Source organism: Vicugna pacos, unplaced genomic scaffold (assembly GCF_048564905.1).
Source record: "Vicugna pacos unplaced genomic scaffold, VicPac4 scaffold_20, whole genome shotgun sequence".
NCBI lineage: Eukaryota > Metazoa > Chordata > Mammalia > Artiodactyla > Camelidae > Vicugna > Vicugna pacos.
Window position 1 is genome coordinate 9037978 of NW_027328741.1, and position 20078 is coordinate 9058055.

At 45.5% G+C, this 20078-nt stretch overlaps 1 long non-coding RNA gene across 1 annotated transcript in view; it reads left to right on the forward strand.

Moving 5' to 3' along the window:
• Positions 1-271: 271 nt before the first annotated feature.
• Positions 272-20078, forward strand: part of LOC140693899 (uncharacterized) — a 31423-nt gene continuing 11616 nt past the window's right edge. Inside the window, exons 1-5 of the long non-coding RNA XR_012069603.1 lie at positions 272-539; positions 4176-4219; positions 5173-5259; positions 7921-8071; positions 8826-8933. This is a non-coding gene — a long non-coding RNA (uncharacterized lncRNA). The remainder of the gene's footprint in view (positions 540-4175; positions 4220-5172; positions 5260-7920; positions 8072-8825; positions 8934-20078) is intronic.

A 20078-nucleotide genomic window follows, 5' to 3' on the forward strand; every position in this document is an offset into this window, starting at 1 on the left:
CTGAAGCCCCAATACTGTGTGGACATGCCTCCCTCCCCGGAGCAAGGAACCACTAAGTGACCTGTCACTTGTCACCAAGCAGACAGGCTCATTCCAGCTCATTGTGCCACCAGCAGGTTGTGCTAGAAGCAGAATCCTCTGGAAGACATCACACTCTCCCAAGCTGGAAACAGGTGAACAGCTCACAGGTTTCCTGAAGAGGATGGTCACATGGCCTTGATCTGGCCGATCAGCATTTTCCATCCTCCCTGGCCACTGTGATTGGCTCAAGGCTGGGCACCAGCCCAATCAGGCTCCACGGAGGTCAGGCCTAGTTGCTGGAATCCTGGGAGCAGAGAAGTTCTATTTCAGTTGGGAGTTGAGGGGTGGTGATGTCAGCCTGTGGCAGTTGGTGACTATCTTGCTTTATAAAGGCAGAGCCATGTGAAGATGACACCAGTGGCAGAGCCCAGAGGTGGGGAAGGATGACTTTTGTTGATGTCACTGAGCACCAGGTACAGACCTGCCTGAAGCTATCTCCCTGTGGACGTCTCAGTTAGGTAAGTCATTCTCTCCTGCCCTGTTTGCTTCTTAAAGCCACTTTGGTTTTCTGTCACTGGTTTTAAGAAAAAGTTTGACTATTCCTTCAAGCTGGCTAAATGGAGACCCTGGAACTGCAACAGTGAGGTGACAGGCAACAATGTGGCAAATAGACTCCAGAGGCCTCTGTTCAAACAGGGGATTGTAAATGACAAGGGAGAGTACACATGGCCTCAGTGAACAGATTTGCTACTGGTAGCTCCCAGTTCCTGGATATTAGAGTGCATGCACTCAGCCAAGTCTCAGCTCTGCTGTCACACCTGCTAACCCACAACTCTCCTCTCCCACCTGCCAGGCCTAGGGGGGGCTGGACACCCCCGGGCACCTGAAACAGCCCAGGGCTTTGTGTAGTAATTTACACAGGCTGCCCCCAGTTCTGAGGGTGAGGGTGACTGGGTTCCAGTTTACAGAGAAAACAGACTAGACGTTCTCACTGGTGAGATGTGGGGGTGGGACCCCAATCTACCATCTGACCTATGACTTCGGAGTGGACAGCCTCCCCACCCTCAGCCAGGATGCTTGCTAAGCCTCGGGGCTCAGGAGTCCTGTTCCCTCCATCACCCCTCCTGGAGGTGAGAGTGGGGGGCTCTTCTCTATACAACATTCACCCCTGCAGGGGCACACGTGTGACCTCACAGTCTGTCATCCCTTCCTTATGACCTGGACCTCCTTGATGTGTGAGCACTGCAGATCATGGGTGCACACGTGGGCAGGTGCACCATGACTGAGAGGACAGCACTCCAATTTAAGCCCCCTCCATGCTCAGATGATTACATCCTGGAATTGAGGGGTTCCCAGGGGTCAGGTGGCCAATTCTGGCCTTAGGGGCAAATTCTTATCACCCAGGGGGCTAATTTTTAAATTAAATTACACATTTACAATTCAATAGTCAAACCCCTTTCTAGGCAGCCTTGTAGCCTCTCAGCTTTTACCCCTCGCTGTGACCATGTTCTAAGCTTCAAATTGAGTGCCATTATGGACATGAACATGTCCCTGTCATGTGTCACCTTCACAGTAAGCGGCCACCCCAAACTCCCCTCCCTTCCCCTTGTCAATATCTCCACACAGGGAGTAGGGTCCTTTTGATGCAGTTGTGCAAATGTGCGAGCTAAGGGTTTAGAATGTCCAGGCTAGGAGGGGTCTTCTCCACATGGCAGGGCAGGTGGGCTGGCAGGGGGTGATGGTTCACTTGTAAAACCTCAGCTGGTTTCAGGCAGTGACCACAGACTGGCAGCCAAGGGCTCAGCTGGTGCAGAGTAAGCGGATTAAATGTGTTCACCCAGACGCCTTGGGAGTGGCAGCCCTGGAGTACGACTACAAGTGAGGAAGGTGGAGGGTCCCCAGTGCCTGGACCTCCAACTTCTAAAAATCAGGACTGAGATGTGGCTTTGAAATCAGAACACTGGAATTCAAAGCTTCCCCCACCACTTTGTCAATAATTCAGAGCAAATCAGCCTCAGTTTTCTCACGTGTAAAATGAGAACTTTGAAGCCTCTCCCTCTGAGGGTGTGGAGGGAAGTAAATGCGGTGACAGCAGAGCACAGGAGCTGTCTGGGCTGAGCCTGCATACAGGCAGGCCGTTGTTGCTGCCATGACCACTGTCTTCCAGGGCAGGGTCTGCACTCTCTCCCTGTGAAGGTCCAGACAGTAAACATTCTAGGCTTTGAGGGACCTACAGTCCCTGTCACAACTACCACCCTCTGCTGTTGGAGGGCAAAGGCAGCTCCTGCAGTAGGTAGTCCAGGCTCGCACCCCCGCTTCCTGACATAAGTATTCCTGAGATACAATTTTCACATAACTTTGTTGGCTTTAGGTGTGCAGCATAATGACTTGTTACATGTGCATATTGTGAAATGATCAGTTCATTAACTTTACTTGACGTCTGTCATCACCCATAGTGACACACTATTTTCCTTGTGATGAGAAATTTTAAGCGGTACTCTCTTAACTAACAAATGCACAACGCAGTGCTGTTAACTACAGTCACCTTGCAGTACATTATGTCCCCAGGACTTGTTTATCTTCTAACTGGAAGTTTGTACATTTTGATTATCTTCCCGAATTTCAATCACCCCCTGACTCACCTCTGGCAACCACCAACCTGATCTCTGTTTCTATGTGTTTCGGTTTATTTTGTAGATTCCACATATAAATGAGATCATAGGTATTTGTCTTTCTGTCTTATTTATTTCACTTAGCATAATACCCTGAAGGTCCACCCAAGTTGTCACAAATGGCAGTATTTCACTTTTTTAATGTCTGAATAAGATTCCATTTTATATACATATATATGCATCACGTTTTCTGTACCCATTCATCTGCTGATGGACACTTAGGTTGTTTACATATCTTGGTTATTGTAAATAATGATACAGTGAACATGAGGGTGCAGTTGTCTCATTGACATAGTGATTTCATTTCCTTTGGATATATTTCCTGCAGTGGACTTGCTGGATCATATGGAAGTTCTAATTTTAAATTTTGGGGGAGCCTTCTTACTCTTTTCCCGAGTGATAGCACCAATTTACATTCCCACCAACATTGCACAAGTTTCCCTTTACTTCACACCACCACCATCACTTGTTATCTCTTGTATTTTGATGACACCCACCCTGACAGGTGAGAGGGGGTATCTCATTGTGGTTTTGATTTGCATTTCCCTGATGGTGAGTGATGTTGAGCACCTTTTCATGTACCTGATAGACATCTGTGTGCCTTCTTTGGAAAAATGTCTATTCAGTTCCTCTGCCCACTTTTTAAATCAGATTGCTTGTTTTTTGCTGTTGAATTGTAAGAGTTTTTTATATGTTTTGGGTGTTAACCCCTTATCAGATATATAGTCTGAAAGTACTTTCTCCCCTTCTGTCTGTTATCCTACCCTCTGCTTTCTGGATGACAGGGGTCCAGGCACTTGGGAATCTCTGCTTCTCACGTGTTTCCAATGGTGGGTGGGTGAGGGCTGTGTTCTAATAAAAGTGTGCACAACCGTGGGTCACTACCCCTTAGTTTAGAAGGTGGGCTCTGAAGAGTACAGTGTGGGCAGGGATGTTTCCCTGAAGTCATCATTTGGATGGTCATGTGCTCTGGAACTCACATCATCTAGCCTGGGTGTGATGGGGGAATTTGCAAAGGGAGGACCTTGTAGCTAAGACACTGACCAGGTGATCTTGTGTCTTGTTGGAAGGACCTGGAAAAAAAGTTGTGTGGAACAGGGACTCCTCCAGGTCACAAGGCTCAGTTCAGACTTCTGGGATGCAGAGACCTGCTCAGAGCCACTGTCACTGAGGAGGGAAGGGCCTCAGGCAGGAGGGAGGAGTTGCTGGATTTCACTTGCCCTGTTTGTCAAGTTTCAGCTCTGGTGATGTGTGGAACATGGGCTTAGCTTTGGGAATGTAAGAGGAGAGGTTCCTGGGGAAGGGCTGACTTTTTCCTCTGATTGAGGTCCTACTGTGTGCCAATCACAGCAGTCCTCTGAGTCAGGGCTGGAAAGCCAGGCACAGAGAGGTCAGGGAGTTTCCAAGTCACACAACATTAGGGGCATCATTAGGGTCTGATGCAGACCTGACGCCCAGCCCACATTCTCTCTCCTTTCTCAGGACCATCATGATCCCACATGTCAGAATCACCCAGAGAGGCCCAGGTATGGGCACTGGGACCTTTCCTGCCTAACATGCCAGGAGCCTTAAGAGGGACGACAAGACACTTCCTGAGTCCATGATGCCCAGAGGCTGCTCTTAGCAAGAGGCTCAGCACACACTCCTGGATGAATCCTAGCTCTGTCCTGAGTCACTCTGTCCTCCCTGCCTCAGTTCTTCTGCCCACATGGGGCTGCAAACAGCAGCCACTTCACAAGGGTCTATGGAACCTCCAGGATCCTGGAAGCAGCGCCCTCACACAGGGAGCACGGTCTCCTTAACTTTTCCTCACCTCTTTGCTGGATGTAGAGTCCCAGAGGGGCACTGGCTTGTCCCAATTCTCACCCCAGATCAGGGTCCAGCAGGGGGTGGTGTCCAGGCTGGACTCTGTCCTCTGCCCCTTTTGGGGACCCTCATTCATTGCACCTTGGCTGCCTGGACACTGTCTTCCAGGGGCCACTCTATGCCTCCCACACCTACCTAGCATCCACCCACCCTGGGTTACTCCAGCGCCCTCTGGCCCTTGGCCACACACCTACTCCGTGTTGAGTGGAAATGAGGTGACCGACATGCTGGGCCTCCTGGACAGTCTGGAGGAGCCCGATATCCCCAACCTGCCCACCACACCAGGTGCCCAAGATGGGGAGAGGGTGTGCCTTCATTCATACTCTGATTTGCTCAGATTCTCAGCACCTACTTTGCTGGGTGGATATGGGGGCAGATGTATGATGTAAAAGCAGGAGACCTGGACAGCAGACCATGAGAAGGGGGCTAGCCCAGGCTGGTCTCATAACCCCCTTAGATTTGACTTTATCATCTTTAAAGTGGGACAGACTCTTGTGAGGTGAGCAGGATCCTGACCCATAGCCAGGCACTGTCCTACACACCTTAGAGAAGCTTACTGACTCCTCATGAAAATCTGTGGGGCAGGGACAGGCATTATCACCCATTTCTGCAGAAGTAACTGAGGCGCAGAGAGAACAGCTGAGGTGACCACCCCAGATTACAGAGCCCAGGTCATCTGGTTCCAGTGTCCAGGCTCATGGTAAGTGCCCATTCTGGGTTTTCCTCCTCCCTTCATCCTCCACTGGGACCCATGGCCGCAGCCTCATCTCAGTGTGATTGTTCATGGGGAGCAGGGTGGTTGCACTGAGGGCCCGTTTCTCTGAGGACTGCTTTCCCAGAAGGCTCAAGGGGTTGACTGTATTCACTACTGGACACCCAGGCCTGGGCCCAGGCCAGCCACACTGCAAAGCCTGAATCAATGATTGTTGAGTGAATACCTGAACCTCTGCGTGTATCTGCATGTTGCCCCCATTTCCTCATCTCCACAGCTGGCTACCCGGCCAAAACGTTGTGTAATCAGGCCTGGGCCAGGGACAGTCAAGGGGACCAGAGCTGCTCAGCTGGGGACAGGAAGCCTCAGGGGCCCTGTGGCTGTCCCAAGCACCTCCTGGGGCAATTCACAGGGAAGCCCAGACAGCTTCCAGGAACAGCAATCAGGTCCCAATCCCAGGGGTATAGGGTAGGTCTTGAGGGGTGTTCCTGAGACTGACTTTGTGTATGAAGGGGGCCTGGGGGTCAGGCTGCTTTCAACGTCCATTCCAGGCCCACACCCCTGCTGGCAGCATGGAGCTAGTCATAAAGGACACAGGTCGTGGGGCCAAGGCTATAGCAGGGCTCTGCTCCCTCTCTGTGGCTCAGTGTCCTCATCTGTAACAGAGAACTAGTAACAGGGCCATGGGAGGGCTCACTGAGACCCTCCTCTGTGGCTTTGGTTGGACACTGCCCTCTCTCTGCTCAGTGCCCTTCTCTGTAATAGAGAACTAGTAACATTTTTCTTAGCCCGTTTTGGCCCCATTTTTCTGAGTCTCTTTCTACATTGGGCCCAGGGCTTTCACAGAGATCACAGACTTGGGATGTAATCAGAGTGTGGTCACAGCCCTAGTGGTCTCAATTGAGGCCAGAGGAGCTTCAGGGGGGGTGGGAATCCAGAACTGCTTCATGGAGGAGGTAAGATCTGAGCTGTGTCCCCAAGGATGAGCTGTCATCTAGCTGAGGCCTGGCATTGAGCAGGACCCATGTACATGGTTAATGAGGGTGTGAATGAATGGATGGGCACCCCTCTAACAGAGAGTGAGGGGGGAGTCCTCTAGGCCAAAGCAGGAAACACAGGGCACCCTGGGGGAGCAGAGGGCGGGGCTGCAGTGTGATGCCTGCCTCACCCTTTATGGGTGTCTTGCCACCACTTTAGCGTGTGTTCTGGTGGATTTAGAGCCCTTTCCTCTCCTCTGCTAAAGTATCCTGCTCTTCATTCCCAGCAACATCCGCCTGTGTCACCTCAGTGTCCCCAAGTGGACCTGGACCTGTCTTGTGGGAGATTGTGAAGAGGGATTTGGTGTGCATCCCAAGAATGAAGTGGGAGGGAGAGGATAATAGGGACCTCCATAGGGGATCATGGGCTGGGAGACATCGGAGGGGTGGGGAAGGCAGAGCCTCAGAGCTGTAGGATCCTGCTAGTGGTGGCTCCTTCACGAGGGGCTTCACAGGAAGGAAGCAAACATGGGGTAAAGGCAGAGCTCAGTTTGGGGCTTGCTGACATGGAACAGCTCATCACAGAGATGTCCAGAGGAGCTGGATGTAGGGAACGAAGATGCCACTGATGTCAGGGTCAAAGCCTGAGACCCAGATGTGGTGGGGCGGTGGTGCAGGGGAAGGGGCTTGAGGATATGAAGATGTTCATTCATTGGGGTCCTCAGGGTGGGGACCTTCATGTTCATTTCATAGCCACCTGGTGCCTGACAGAGTTAGGCTTAGGGAGGTCAGAGTAGACACGTGCCGATAACCTAGATTCTCCTCTTTCCACATAAAGTCCCTGGTGTGAAGCCAGCAGGCACTCTTCAGAGTCATACACCCTCACCCATGGGCTCTCTGTGTGCCTAGAGCCCAGTGGCCCCTTACCTCCCACTCCCCACTGCAGGACCCTTTGCACACCTGCATTTCCACAAGCTATAAAACATCTTCTCTTGCTGTGTGTTTACCCTATGAAACCTCATTGCCCCAGGAAGAGAGAACTCACATCCTTCCCTTATTAAATTGGTAAAGCCTTTTGTTCAGAGAAGCCCCTGACAGATCTCACAACCAACAAGGTACCTGTGCATGAATTGATCATGCAGCCCCCTCCTCCTTGTGTGCACAGCACCCCCCCAATAACAGACCCCACACACTCAACATTGGCTCTCGTGTAGGCACCTCTTGCCTGTGTGGCCTGATGTTGCCTATAGCAGTGTCCCTATTGAACTTTCCTAAACCCTTCTCAGACGCTGGTAATTCTTTACCAACCCAAGTAATTAGCCTGCCATTGTGCCCACAACACCTGAAACAGAGTTGACTAAATTATGCAGACTGATGATGCAGGTTAATTTGCTATAAAGGTGAAATCAAGGTTTACAAATGAAAGCAACATACATACTCAAGGCAGGACTAAGAACTCACACGGATAACTAAGACCCTCCACATACATCCCACTTTGCCCTTAGGGCCTTTGGGATGGCTGCTCTTTCAGCCAGGCTCTCTCTCCCCCTGCTTCTTAAACACCTCCAGGAATCTGCTCAAATGTCCTCCCTGACCTTATTTTTCTCCATGGAACATATCACCTCCGGACATTGTGTATATTTTACTTAATTTTCTCTGTGTCCCCCACCAGGCTGTCTGCTGCATGAGGATGGAGACCTGACTGCTTCACTACCTGCTGTGCCCGGTATCTGGAACCCACCCAACACAGTAGGACCTCAGAGATTGTGTGACGGGTGTGTGATCACTGTAGGCCACAGACAAAAGCCTTCCCAGCAGTCATGGTAAGAGTCATTCATACTCTACATACTGAGCCCTACTGTGTGCTGGTTACTGACCTGGGTGGGAGGCATGCAGTGGATTAGACACAGTGAGCACACACAGCATGTTAGGAGGGACCTGTGCTCTGGAGAGCACATAAGGCTGGGGGAAGTCAGGAGTGCAGGAGTGGAGAAGAGGGCCAGGTGGAGACAGTGGTGCCAGAGGAGACAGAGAGGTGGGGCCCAGGTCGTGTAGGGCTTTATGGCTCCTGTGAGGGCTTTTCCTCAGGGCAGCGGAACCATGGCTGGGTACGGAGCAGGGGCCCGTGTCCTGAATGCTATGCAGGAAATGGAGCAGGTGTCTGCTGGGGAGATGTGCTTGGAGGAGGCTGTCCCTGTAGACTGTGCAGGCAGAGAAGGCTCCTCTGAGGAGGTGACATCTGAGCTGAGCCCTTGTATGGACCGTGTTTCCACCTTCTGTAGACTGGATGCTTTCATCTGCCCTGCAGCCCTGTGCAGGACACACCCTGTTCTCAGTCACCTGGACTTGGCCTCCTGCCTCCCTTGTGGGCCCTCCCACCCCAGAAGGAGTCCTTCTAGATCTAACTCACTACCTCCTCCACTGGACTTGGACTCACACTGAGCCACTGTCCACCTGCCCAACTCACCCAGAGTCAAGTCCAGAAACTTGGGGGAGCCCCTCCACCACAGAGCCCATGAACTTACTCAAATGGCCAGTCCTCAGCCTGCTCACATGTCTCACACTCCCCTCCTGCAGAAACCCTGTGACAGATCATGTCCACAGCACCCTGCTCCTCCGATCCTGACCCCAGGCTTTCCCATGGGGTGTGACCCCGCATGGGTTGCAGTCCCCTCCTCCAGTCTGGTGAGTAGAAACTACCTTTACTTTTTTCTTTTGTTAATATATTTATTTTTTTAATTTTTATTTTATTGAGTTATAGTCAGTTTGCATTGTTGTGTCAATTTCCAGCATAGAACATAATTTTGTCAATTGTGTTTACTCTTTCAAGAAACCATCTCTTGGCTTGATTTTTTTCAAATGTTTCTTATATCTCTATTTTATTTATTTCCTCCCTGATCTTTATTATTTCCTTCCTTCTGCTTACTTTTGTTATTTTTGCTCTTCTTTTTCTAATTCTTTTAGGTGGTAAGTTTGATTGTTTATTGCAGTTGTTCCTCGTTTTTGAGGTAGACCTGATTCTCTCGCTATAAACTTCCCTCTAAGCACTGCCTTTTCTGGATCCCATAGGTTCTGTATGGTTGTGTTTTCATCATCATTTGTCTGAATGTGTTTTTTATTTCTTCTTTGATTTCATCATCCACCCATCTTTTTTTTGAAGTAGTAAGTTGTTTAACCTCCATACTGTCATTTATTTCTCCTTTATTTTTCTGTAGTTCATTTCTAGTTTCATGGTATTGTGGTCAGAAAAAGTTGCTTCAAATATTTTCTATCTTCTTCAAATTGTTAATACTTCTTTTGTGACAAAGTATATGATCTATCCTAGAAAATGTGGTATGTGCACTTGAGAAGAATGTATGTTCTATTTTAGGGAAATATAATGTTCTGAAAATATTACCCAAGACAAATTGTTCTATTGTATCATTTAATTTCTATGTTGTCTTATTAATTTTATGTATGGAATATCTGTCCAGTGATGTTAATGGATTGTTAAAGTCTTCTACTGTGATTGTGTTCCGATCAAATTTTCCCTTTTTATCTGTTAGTATTTTCTTGTTATCTGTTATGTATTTAGGTGCTCCTATGTTGTGTTCATATATGTTAATGAGTGAAATATCTTCATCTATGACTCCTGTAATCATTATAAAATGTCCTTCTTAATCTTTCTTTATAATCTTTGTTTTAAAGTCTATTTTATTTGAAATCACTGTTGATATTCCTGCTTTCTGGTCATTTCCATTTGTGTGGAATATCTTTTTCAATCCTCTCACTTTCAATCTATGTGTGTCCTTCTCCCTAACGTGGGTCTCTTCTATACAGCGTATTGTAGATACTTGCTTTATTATCCACTCTGCACTCTATGTCCTTTGATTAAAGCATTTAGTCCACTGACATTTATATTAATTATTGATAGAAATGTGTTTATTACACTTTGAACTTTGTTTTGCAGTTCATTTTGTATTTCCTCTTTGTTCCTTACTTTTTCTTTTTGTGGTTTGATAATTTTCCTTTTTATTATCTTGGTGTCTTTTTAGTTTTGTGACTCTATTGTAACTTTTTGGCTTGTGGTTAACCTACTTTGTACATATATTAACCCATTACTATATCTGTTTGTTTTAAACAGATAGTAATATAAGCTCAAACCCATCCTACCAAGAACAAAAAAGAGAGAGAGACAGAGAGAAAGAGAGAGAGAGAGAAACCTGTATATTTTCTTGCTCGCCTCTCCCACCCTTAATGATTTAGATGCCCTCTTTTATGATTTCATGTTTATTCTGTTGTAATTCATTGTAGCAATCACCTTTCCAATTATGGTTTTCTCCTTTTTGTAGCATCCTGCTTCTTTTCTATTTAGAGTAGGTCTTTCAATATTTCCTTTAGCATAGGTTTAGTGTTGCTAACTTCTTTTAGTTTTTGCTTGTCTGTGAAGTTCTTTATCTCTCCTTCTATTCTAAAGGATACCCTTGCTGGATAAAGTATCCTAGGCTGCATCATTTTTTCATTCAGGACTTTGAATATACCTTGCTTCTCCCTTCTGGCCTTTACTGTTTTTGTAGAGAAATCAGCTGAATGTCTTATGGGGGTTCCCTTGTATCTCATTCTTTGTTTTTCTCTTGCTGCCTTTAGAATCATTTCCCATTCTCAACCCTGGTCATCCTGATTGTAATATGTCTTGGTGTGGGTCTGTTTGGGTCCTCCTTGTTTGGGACGCTCTGTGTTTCCTGTACTTGGATATCTGATTCCTTCTTTAGGTTTGGGAAGTTTTCAGTCATGATTCCTTCAAATATCTTTTCAATCTCCTTTGTTCTTTCTTCTCCTTCTGAGACCCCCATTATGAGTAGGTTGGCATGCTTTATGTTATTCCATAGGTCCCTTATATTGCTTTCATTGGTTTTTATTTGTTGTCTCTCAGCTGTTTTGTTGTCCTGTCTTCTAAGTCACATATTCATTCCTCTCAATTATCCAGCCTACAATTTACAGCCTTTACCTCAACTCTCATCTCAGCAAATGAGTTTTCCAATTTTCACTGGCTCCTCTTTAGAGTTTCAATTTCGTTATTTGACATATTCTCTGTCTCTATACACAATCTCTTTTAGTTTCTTCAGTACTTTGATCACTCCTTTTTTGAAATCATCTAGTAGACTATCAATGTCTATTTCATTGATTGTTCTTTCAGGGGGTTTATCTTGTTCTTTTAATTGAGACAGGTTGCTCTGCTTTTTTATCTTGCTTATATCTCTCTGGCACTATGGCTTATGGAGTATCAATTATCTACTGTGGTCTTTTAAGAGTTTACTTATTTATATAAAATGGATGCAGAAATAAAACTAAGCACAAAGAAATTAGTTTTAAAAGCAGTATAATCAATAACAGAAGAACATATTGAAACAAGATAACAATTGAGTTGGGATGAATTTTTAAAATATTAAAGGAAGAAAAAATATTTGACAACAGAGTATAATCACAACAGAAGAAAAAAACAAGGATAAAAATGAAATTAGACAAATTGAAAGATAATAATAAAAGTATTTTAAAAGAAAATTTTAAAAGGGATTAAAAATAGAAATATAAAAATTATTTAAGAAGTAACATTTAAAAAGTAAAAGAAAATGGAACAGAAAAAGAAAAGAGTATGTTCCCGTGGAGATTGTGTGCCCTTAGTAATTTTATCAAGAGGTCCTTCTTAAATATGTGTGGTTACCAAGTCTTACTTCTGTGCCTTTTGTCTGTTATCCCTTTGGTTAATGATGTGGCCATTAACCTGTTAACCAGAGCCTACCCTGGCTATTGAATGGGGACTCCTCTTTGTTTTGTGGTTGTCACAGCTCCTGCCCTTGCCTTGCTTCATGAACTCAGCTCGTTGTTTCCAGAGACCCTCTGGTCACACCCTTGGTCTGTGCTGCTCCCAGTGCCTGTAGGTAGACATGTCACATCTCCTCCCAGTGCTGCATCTTGGTGCTGCACTCCTGCATGGTAGGTGGGCAGGTTGTGCCCCTTCCCAATGCCGTGTCCAGGTGCAGCAGTCCTCCACAATAGTTGGGTTGGTTGCTCCCATATTCAGTGCAACTCCCCACTCCACATCTGTTCCACACTCTGTGGGTGGGCTTGAGGCAAATGGCCACACCAGCCCTAATCCCTGCTCTTTGCCAGAACTTTGCTCCTTGTTCATTTGTCTTAGAGGTGTGAGTTCGTAGAGGCACCAGGACAGAAACTTCCTATATGTCTGGGGATGTAAACAAGTCTCAGTCCCACCTATGAGGTTGCAGAACTGCCAGGTACATATTCAGGTTTCAACCCCATGTCTGCCTGGGTGGGTATGATGGCTGTGGCTGAGCCTCATCTCTCTTATTCTGAGAAATCACCAGTTATGTTGCCATGAGTCAGCAGAAACAAAGGACGAAACACCCCTTCCCCCAGGCAAGCCAGCAATATTGCTTTGCTTTATTTTTTTTCTTATTTTATGGGAGGCCCAGGCTGTTCTGACCTGTATACAATCCAAGCAGATGTCCACAGCACACTGCAGTCCCCCAGGGTTACCTATGTACAGTCATCCAGAGTCTGCCTGGATCCAGCAGCCTGTCCCTTCCCATCCCTGATTCACTTCTAGGTTTGGGGGTTGTTGTCACACTTTGTGCCCATTTAACTTAATTCTGTCAGTCAAGGGTGGTTCTGTAAACATCTGGGCCTCAGAGGTTCCCTGTCCATCCTGCTGACCTCTCCGTTGGAAAGAGGGAGACCCAGTCAACCAGCACTATCCCTCCTTTGCTGCTCCCTCTTCAAAGGACCAACCCCAAGCCATTTTGCATTTTCTTCCTTCTTTTTTCCTTTTCTCCTACCAGATTGGTGGCACATTTTGTCTTTTGAAGATGGCAATGTTTTATCAAAGTTCAGCAGATGTCCTGAGTGGATAGGTGTGTCTGTGAATGTCAGTCTTGGTGAATTTATTGGAGAGGATAAGATACAAGCATCCTTCTACTCCACTATCTTGGCCTTTCTGCAAGAATATACACTCTTAATAATTTTGTCATAAGGTTATTTTTAACTATGGGTGGTTGCCAAGTCTTCCTTCCACGCCTTTTGCCTGTTATCCCCTTTGTTGGTGGTGTGGCTGGTGTTCTGGTGGCCTGAATCTGCCCTGGCTATTGAGCAGGAGCTCCTTTTTTTCCTGTGGTTGTCACACTCCTTCCCATATCCTGCTGTGAAAACCCCACTTGCTGGTTCCAGAGGCTGTCTAGTCGTGCCCCTGGTCTGTGTCCCAGCATCAGTAAATGGGTGGTCTGCACCCCCCACCAGATGCCTGGTCCCAGGACCACACTTGTGCAAGGTAGTTGGCAGGTAGCTCCCCTGCCGCATTAGGTCCATGCTTTGTAGGTGGACTCAGAGGAAACAGCTGCACTAGCCCTCACCCCTGCTCTGTTCCAGAACACTGCTTCTTGTGCATTTGTCTTAGAAGAGCCAACTCAGAGAGGCATCGGTGTGTAATGGTCCCTTCTTCTTGGGACTGTAAACAAATCTCAGTCCCACCTATGATGTTGTGGAGCCCCTAGGTAGGGATTTGGGTTTTGACCCCTCCTCTACCTGGGAACCATGCACCAGAAAATATAGTGGCTATGGCTGAGCCTTGACTCTCTTCTCCCAAGAAGTCTCCAATAATGGCACTGTGGGTCTGCGGACACAAAGGCTACGGCTACCCTTCCCCCCAGGGCACACCAGCAGTGTTTTCTGCCTTTTTTTTTTTTTGTATTTAATGGGGGACCCAGGCTGTTCTGTATATTCCCCCAGCCATGGCACACAGAACATTGCAGTCCCCCAAGGTTTCCTCTGTAGAGTCAGCCCAAGTCCTCTGCTCAACTCAAACAGCCTGTCCCATCCCACACCTGCTGGTTCGCATCTAGGGCTGGGGATCGTTGGGACCCTTTGTGCCCCATTAACTTATTTCTGTCAGTCAAAGTCTATTCTATACAGATCTGAGCCTGTGAGGTTCCATCTCCATCCTGCTGAACTGGCCATTGGAGTTGGAGAGACCCAGTGTATTAATGCTATTCCACCTTTGCAGCTCCCTCCCCATTGGAATGGTCCAGAACTATTTTCCTTTTTCTTCTTTTCTCCTGTTCTCCCACCAGATTTGTGGAAAATTTTATCTTTTGAAGAAGTCAATATTCTGTCAAAGTTCAGCAGGTGTTCTGGGTGGTGGGTGTGTCTGTTGATGTCACTCTTGGTGAATTTGTGGGAGAGGGTGAGTTCTGAGCATCCTTTTTACTCCACCATCTTTCCTCCTCCTTCACTCTTTTTCTTTTGATTGGAACATTTAGTCCATTGACATTTATAGTAGCTATTTTATAGATGTGGGTTTATTGCCATTTTGAAATTTGTTTTCCAGTTGATTTTGGTAATTATTTGTTTCTTTCTTTTAATTATTTTTATTTTTGTGGTTTGATAAATTCCTTTTCTATTAGCTTGGTTTCTTTTTGGGTTTTATGACTCTAATATATACTTCTGATTTGTGGTTACCTTGTCATTCAAGTATGGTAACCCCTTACTTCATCTGTTTGGTTTTAGTTGATAGTCATGTGGGCTCAAGTGCATCCTAAAAAGAAAGAAGACAAAGAGAAAAAAGGAAAAAAAAGAGAAAAAAGTATATATTCTCTTGCTCTCGTCTTCCACCTTTCATGATTTTGCTATTCTCTCTTTCTTGTTTGCCTTCTTGTTTTCTTTATTGACTTACTGACTTATTTATATCCTCATGTTTTCCCTTGCAACTCACTGTATTTATTGCATTTCCAATTATGGTTTCTTAATTTCTATAGCTTCCTGTTTATTTTTTATTTAGATTAGAACTTTCAAATTGTTTTTTAGCATAGATTTAGTACTGCTGAATTCTTTTAGTTTTTGCTTGTCTGTGAAAATCTTTCTCTCTTTCTGTTCTAAAGGATAGTCTTTCTAGATAGAATATCCTAGTTTGCAGCCTTTTTCTTATTCAGGACTTTGAATACATCTTGCCACTCCCTTCTGGCCAGAAGATTTTAGGTAGTGAAATCAGCTGAATGCTTATGGGACTCCCTTGTAACAAACACTTTGTTTTTCTCTCACTGCCTTTAGAATATTTTATTTTACTTTAACCATTTTAACTATAGTATGTCTTGGTGTAGGTCTGTTTGGTTTCTCCTTGTTTGGGACCCTCTGTGCCTCCTGTACTTGGATAATTCTTTCCTTCTTAAGGTTTGGAAAGTTTTCAGACATGATTTCTTTAACTATCTTTTCAATCCCACTTTCTCTTTCTTCTCCTTCTGGGACTCACCATTATGCATAGGCTGGCACACTTTATATTATCTTGCTTTAATTGGTCTTTATTGACTTTTCTGTCTGCTGTTCTTTTTGGGTTATTTCTTTTATCTTGTCTCCTAAGTCATTTATTCATTCCTCTGCATTATCTAGTCTTCTTTTGATTGCCTGTAGTTGAATTTTCTATTTTTAACTAGCTCTTCTTTATAGTTTAAATTTTCTTTTTAAAGTTTTCTGTCTCTATTGATAGTCTCTTTTAGTTCTTTCAGTGAGTTGATCATTTCCTTTTTGAAATCTAGTAGACTATCAAAGTCTATTTTACTGATTGTTCTTTCAGGGGATTTCTCTTGTTCTTTTAATTGAAAGTGGTTCCTCGGCTTCTTTATTTTACTTATATTTCTCTGGCTCTATGTATTTCTTTTAGACCCGTTTCTGAGCTGTGATATGTAGTAGGCAGGGTTGGAGCAATTCAGTTGTGAAGAAGAATAGGCAGAAGATGTTCACTGGGGAGTTCTCTCTGTGGTGTTGCCTGTCACTTGTTATGCAGACTTACAAAGTACTATTTGTTGATGTTGGCTTTATCCCTGCCTTAGCTATGGGAATGTCAGCCACCTACTCTGGTGCCCCTCAGGTTCTGAGCCCCAGGAAACATCAGTGCAGATCCAGCAGTGTCAGTCCCTTGGACCTGCCTTAGCAAGTGTGCAGTCACACACATGAATTTGTGGTCCACTACAGGTTCACCTCAAACCCCAATCCCACACCCACATATGGAACCATACACCACCCTGTTGTAAATACCCTCACTGGCCACCCTTCTTGAGTCAGAACTCCACTCACTGCCTGTAAGTCTCAGAGGTGTGGATCCACAAAGTGACCAGATACAGCAAATCCACCCTCTCTGCCTGGGGCTGTAAACAAATCTCAGTCCTGCCTGTGAAGTTGCAATGGCACAGGTTATGGAGTCAACATTCAGCTCTGCCTTTATGCAGCAGTGTTGGCTATCACCAAGCCCCATTTCTCTTCTCATGAGAACACACCAACAATGGAGCCAAGTGGAGAAAGTGACTTTGGCACAGCTGTGTTTCATTCCTCCCCCATTATACCAACATTGGTGCTTTTTTATGAGAGTTTCAGTCTGTTCTGTTCCACACACACACACACAGCCAGAGCTCACACTGCCCTCTAGTTTCCTGAGGCTGCCTCTCTGCAGTGTGACCCAGCCCTCTGCCTGGGCTCTTCACTGACTCCAGTAGCCAGTTCTGGCTCATCCCTGCTAGCTCATGTCTAGGGCTGGTCATCACAGGGACCCTCTGTGTCAGTTTTCCCCAGTTCTGCCTGCCATGCAGTTGCCACTGTCTCCTCCAAACCTTGGAAGCTCTGCTTCTTTCCTAGCTGATCTCCCAGCTAGAGAGGTTGTGTCCCAGTGTGAGTGTGCCTTTCTTCCTATGCTACTCTTTCCCTGCAGGATCAGTTCTGCACTGAATTTTTCTTTTCTCTTTTTACTCCTTGCCATATTTTGTGAGAATCTTCCTGTATTTCAAAATAAGAGACACTCTACCAGAGTTCAGGAGGTTTCTGTGCAATTCAATGTTTTTGTAGATGTAATTCTTTGTGTATTTGTGGGAGAGGTCAAGCTGTGAGTCTGTCTACTCTGCCATTTTGGCTCCTTCAAATTTTACAATAGGGCTAGGTCTTTCTTAATTACTCTTAACAAGCTGTTGTAGTTTTCAGCGTACATGTCTTGTAATTTTTCCTTGCCTCTATTGGATGGTGATTCAGAACATACACAACCTTCTGGAGAAACCTGTCCCACCCTGCCATTTACTGCCAAATAGCTGGCCTGTGTCTGAGTCACCAAAAGGTTTTGTTCTTTATCTGATTCTTAATTCTTTAGAATTTATCATTTTACTCTCATAAATGCTGATTGTACTTGTAACAAATATTTTAAAATAAAAATAATAAACTTTATTCTATAGATGAAATATGAATGAATCTCAAGTAACGTATGCTTTTAATACCTTAGAATTAGTAAAGCAACATAGATACATTATAAACGCTTGAAATGTTGCCTAAAGGAAAAGTGCAGAGATTTGCAAATCCCACTCCCAGAAGTGACCGTCATTAATGGTTTGGTGACCATCTCTCAGTCTCTATCTCTCTCATTCTCTCTGCCTCTGTCTCACACACCACAAGATTCATTTACATCTATGATGATTTGACACATATGTGGTCATAGAGATGGCATCTTGGATGTAGATGATGGATTAACAGGCATCCAAACTGAGGGCTTCCTTGACATCAGGTAAAGACCTAGCACTCATTTTTCCAGCTGCACAACAATCATTCCTCCATCTGAACCAGAACTGATGAATCCTACCCCCTCTCCATGAACATTAGTGTTGCTTCCATTTCCCTAGTAGTTTAAACAGGACTGTGATGAACATCCTTGAAAAGACATCTTTGAAAAATTGTGCAAGAATTTTAGTATGATCAACGGTAAGCATTAGCACTGCTCGAAAAGTGGTGCACTTGTGGATCTGTGATGCATCCTGCATACTGTTCTCCCAGAGAGGATAGTCTGCTCACTCTTCCCTCCAGGGGATCTACTGTGGCCTCTGTCTCCTCATGTTGTCACTAGAGCTGGTTGTCACCAGGCTAAAGGCCTGCCAGTGTGATATTGACCAATGCTGTCTCCGAAGTGTGAACATCTTGCATTCTCACTTGCGAGGTCGAGCATCTCTAATATACACTGGCCACCTGCATTGCCTCTTGTTGGAATTGCATGTGTTTGTTCTGTTTCTGTTTAGAACACAGTGTTTCAAGATATTTTTGGACCACAGGGATGTGAAACCTTTCTCTGACTTTAGGTTATGAAAAATGATATTTCCATGTTGTGGTTTGTCTTTCATGGATTTTGATTATTATTTTTTTTATTTTGTTAGGTTATGTTTTGCCACAGGAAGAGCTAAGCATCTCCCTCCTGGCTCTGGTTTCACACAAAGAATAGCAGTGCCTATCTCGAGATTATGCACATAGTTACTAAAAATATTCATTTTGTACATCTCATCTTTAATCCACCTGTATTTCCCTTTGAAATAACCAAAATGCTACTTCAAGTGAAAAAAAAAAACACCAATCCCTTGTTAAAATATGAGAGCAGACACAAACAGCCATCTTTTGTATGATTTCATTGATAGGGAACATCCAGTGTAGGGAAAGACACACAGAGAGAAAGAGGATTAGAGCTTGTCAGGGGTCGGGGGAGGGAGAAAAGAGAATGTGTGCTTTAGATACGGGGTTTTATTTTGAGGAAAGAAACAGTCTGAAACTAGACAGTGACGATGGTTACACAGCATTGTGAATGCACTTAATGCTCCTGAATTGCACAATTTAAAATGGAAAAAACATCTAAATTTTATTATGGTAAGCTTAAAACATAAAAATAGATGGTACTCTAAATGACATGAAAGAAAACAAGGAAATGACAGAAAAAAGAAACAAAAATGATGCCAGGAGAAGGGACGTAAAGTTCGGGTCTGGGAGTGGGTTGATTCTTAGAATTAGATGACAGTGTTGGTGGTTGCAGAGACATCTCAGCCTGTAGGGGTGGTGATGCCTGAATTGGCTCTGGGCCTCATAGAAGTATGTGTGTCGGTGCAGGAGGAGCTACAAAATCAGGCTCAGGGTCTCCCTGCAGGACTGGTAATGTAACCTGGCTCTAGGTCACCTGTAGGGCTAGTCCTACAGTCTGCAGAGCTGGTGGGATGTGACACGGTCCTGTGTGTATTGCAGGTTCAGGCTCGGGTTCCCCAGCAGGGTTGTTAGAATGGGACACAGTCCTGGGTCTCCTGAAGGAGCCATCTCAGGATCTCATGCAAGACCAGGCTCAGGGCATCCTTGTAAGGCTTGTGGAATGAGACCCCATCATTTTTCTCCTGCAGCAGCAGATTCAGGGTGTCCCTGCAAGGTTTTGCAATTTCACCCTGCTCTATAACTCCTGCAGGAGCAGGCTTGGACTGTCCCTGCTGGGTTATTGGAATATGACCCATCTCTGATTCTCTTTCAGAAGCAGGCTCAGGGTCCCCCTACAGGGCTAGTCGATTTTGTTCCAGTCTTAGGTCCTTTGCAGGTGCAGTAATGGGGTCTCCCTTCAGGGCTGGTGAAATGTGACTCAGCTGTTGGTCTCTTGCAGAAACAGGAAGAGTTTCTCCCTGCAAGCCTTGTGGAATGAGACCCAGTGCTGGGTCTCCTACAGGAGCATGCTCGGGGTCTACATGCAGGGCTAGTGGAATTGGACCTGGCTAATGGTGTCCCTGCAGTGCTGCTGGAATTGTTGCAATTCTTGGGTGTCTTGAAGGTGTAGGCTCTAAGTCTCCCTGCATTGCTAGTGAAATGTGACCCAGTTGTGGTTCTCCTGAAGGGACAGACTCAGGGTTTCCCTGCAGGGCTGGTGGATGGGACATAGTCCTGGGTCTCCTGGAGGAGCAGGCTCATGTTGCAACATGACGAATCTCAGGTTCTCCTGCAGGAGTAGGCTTGGGACCTTCC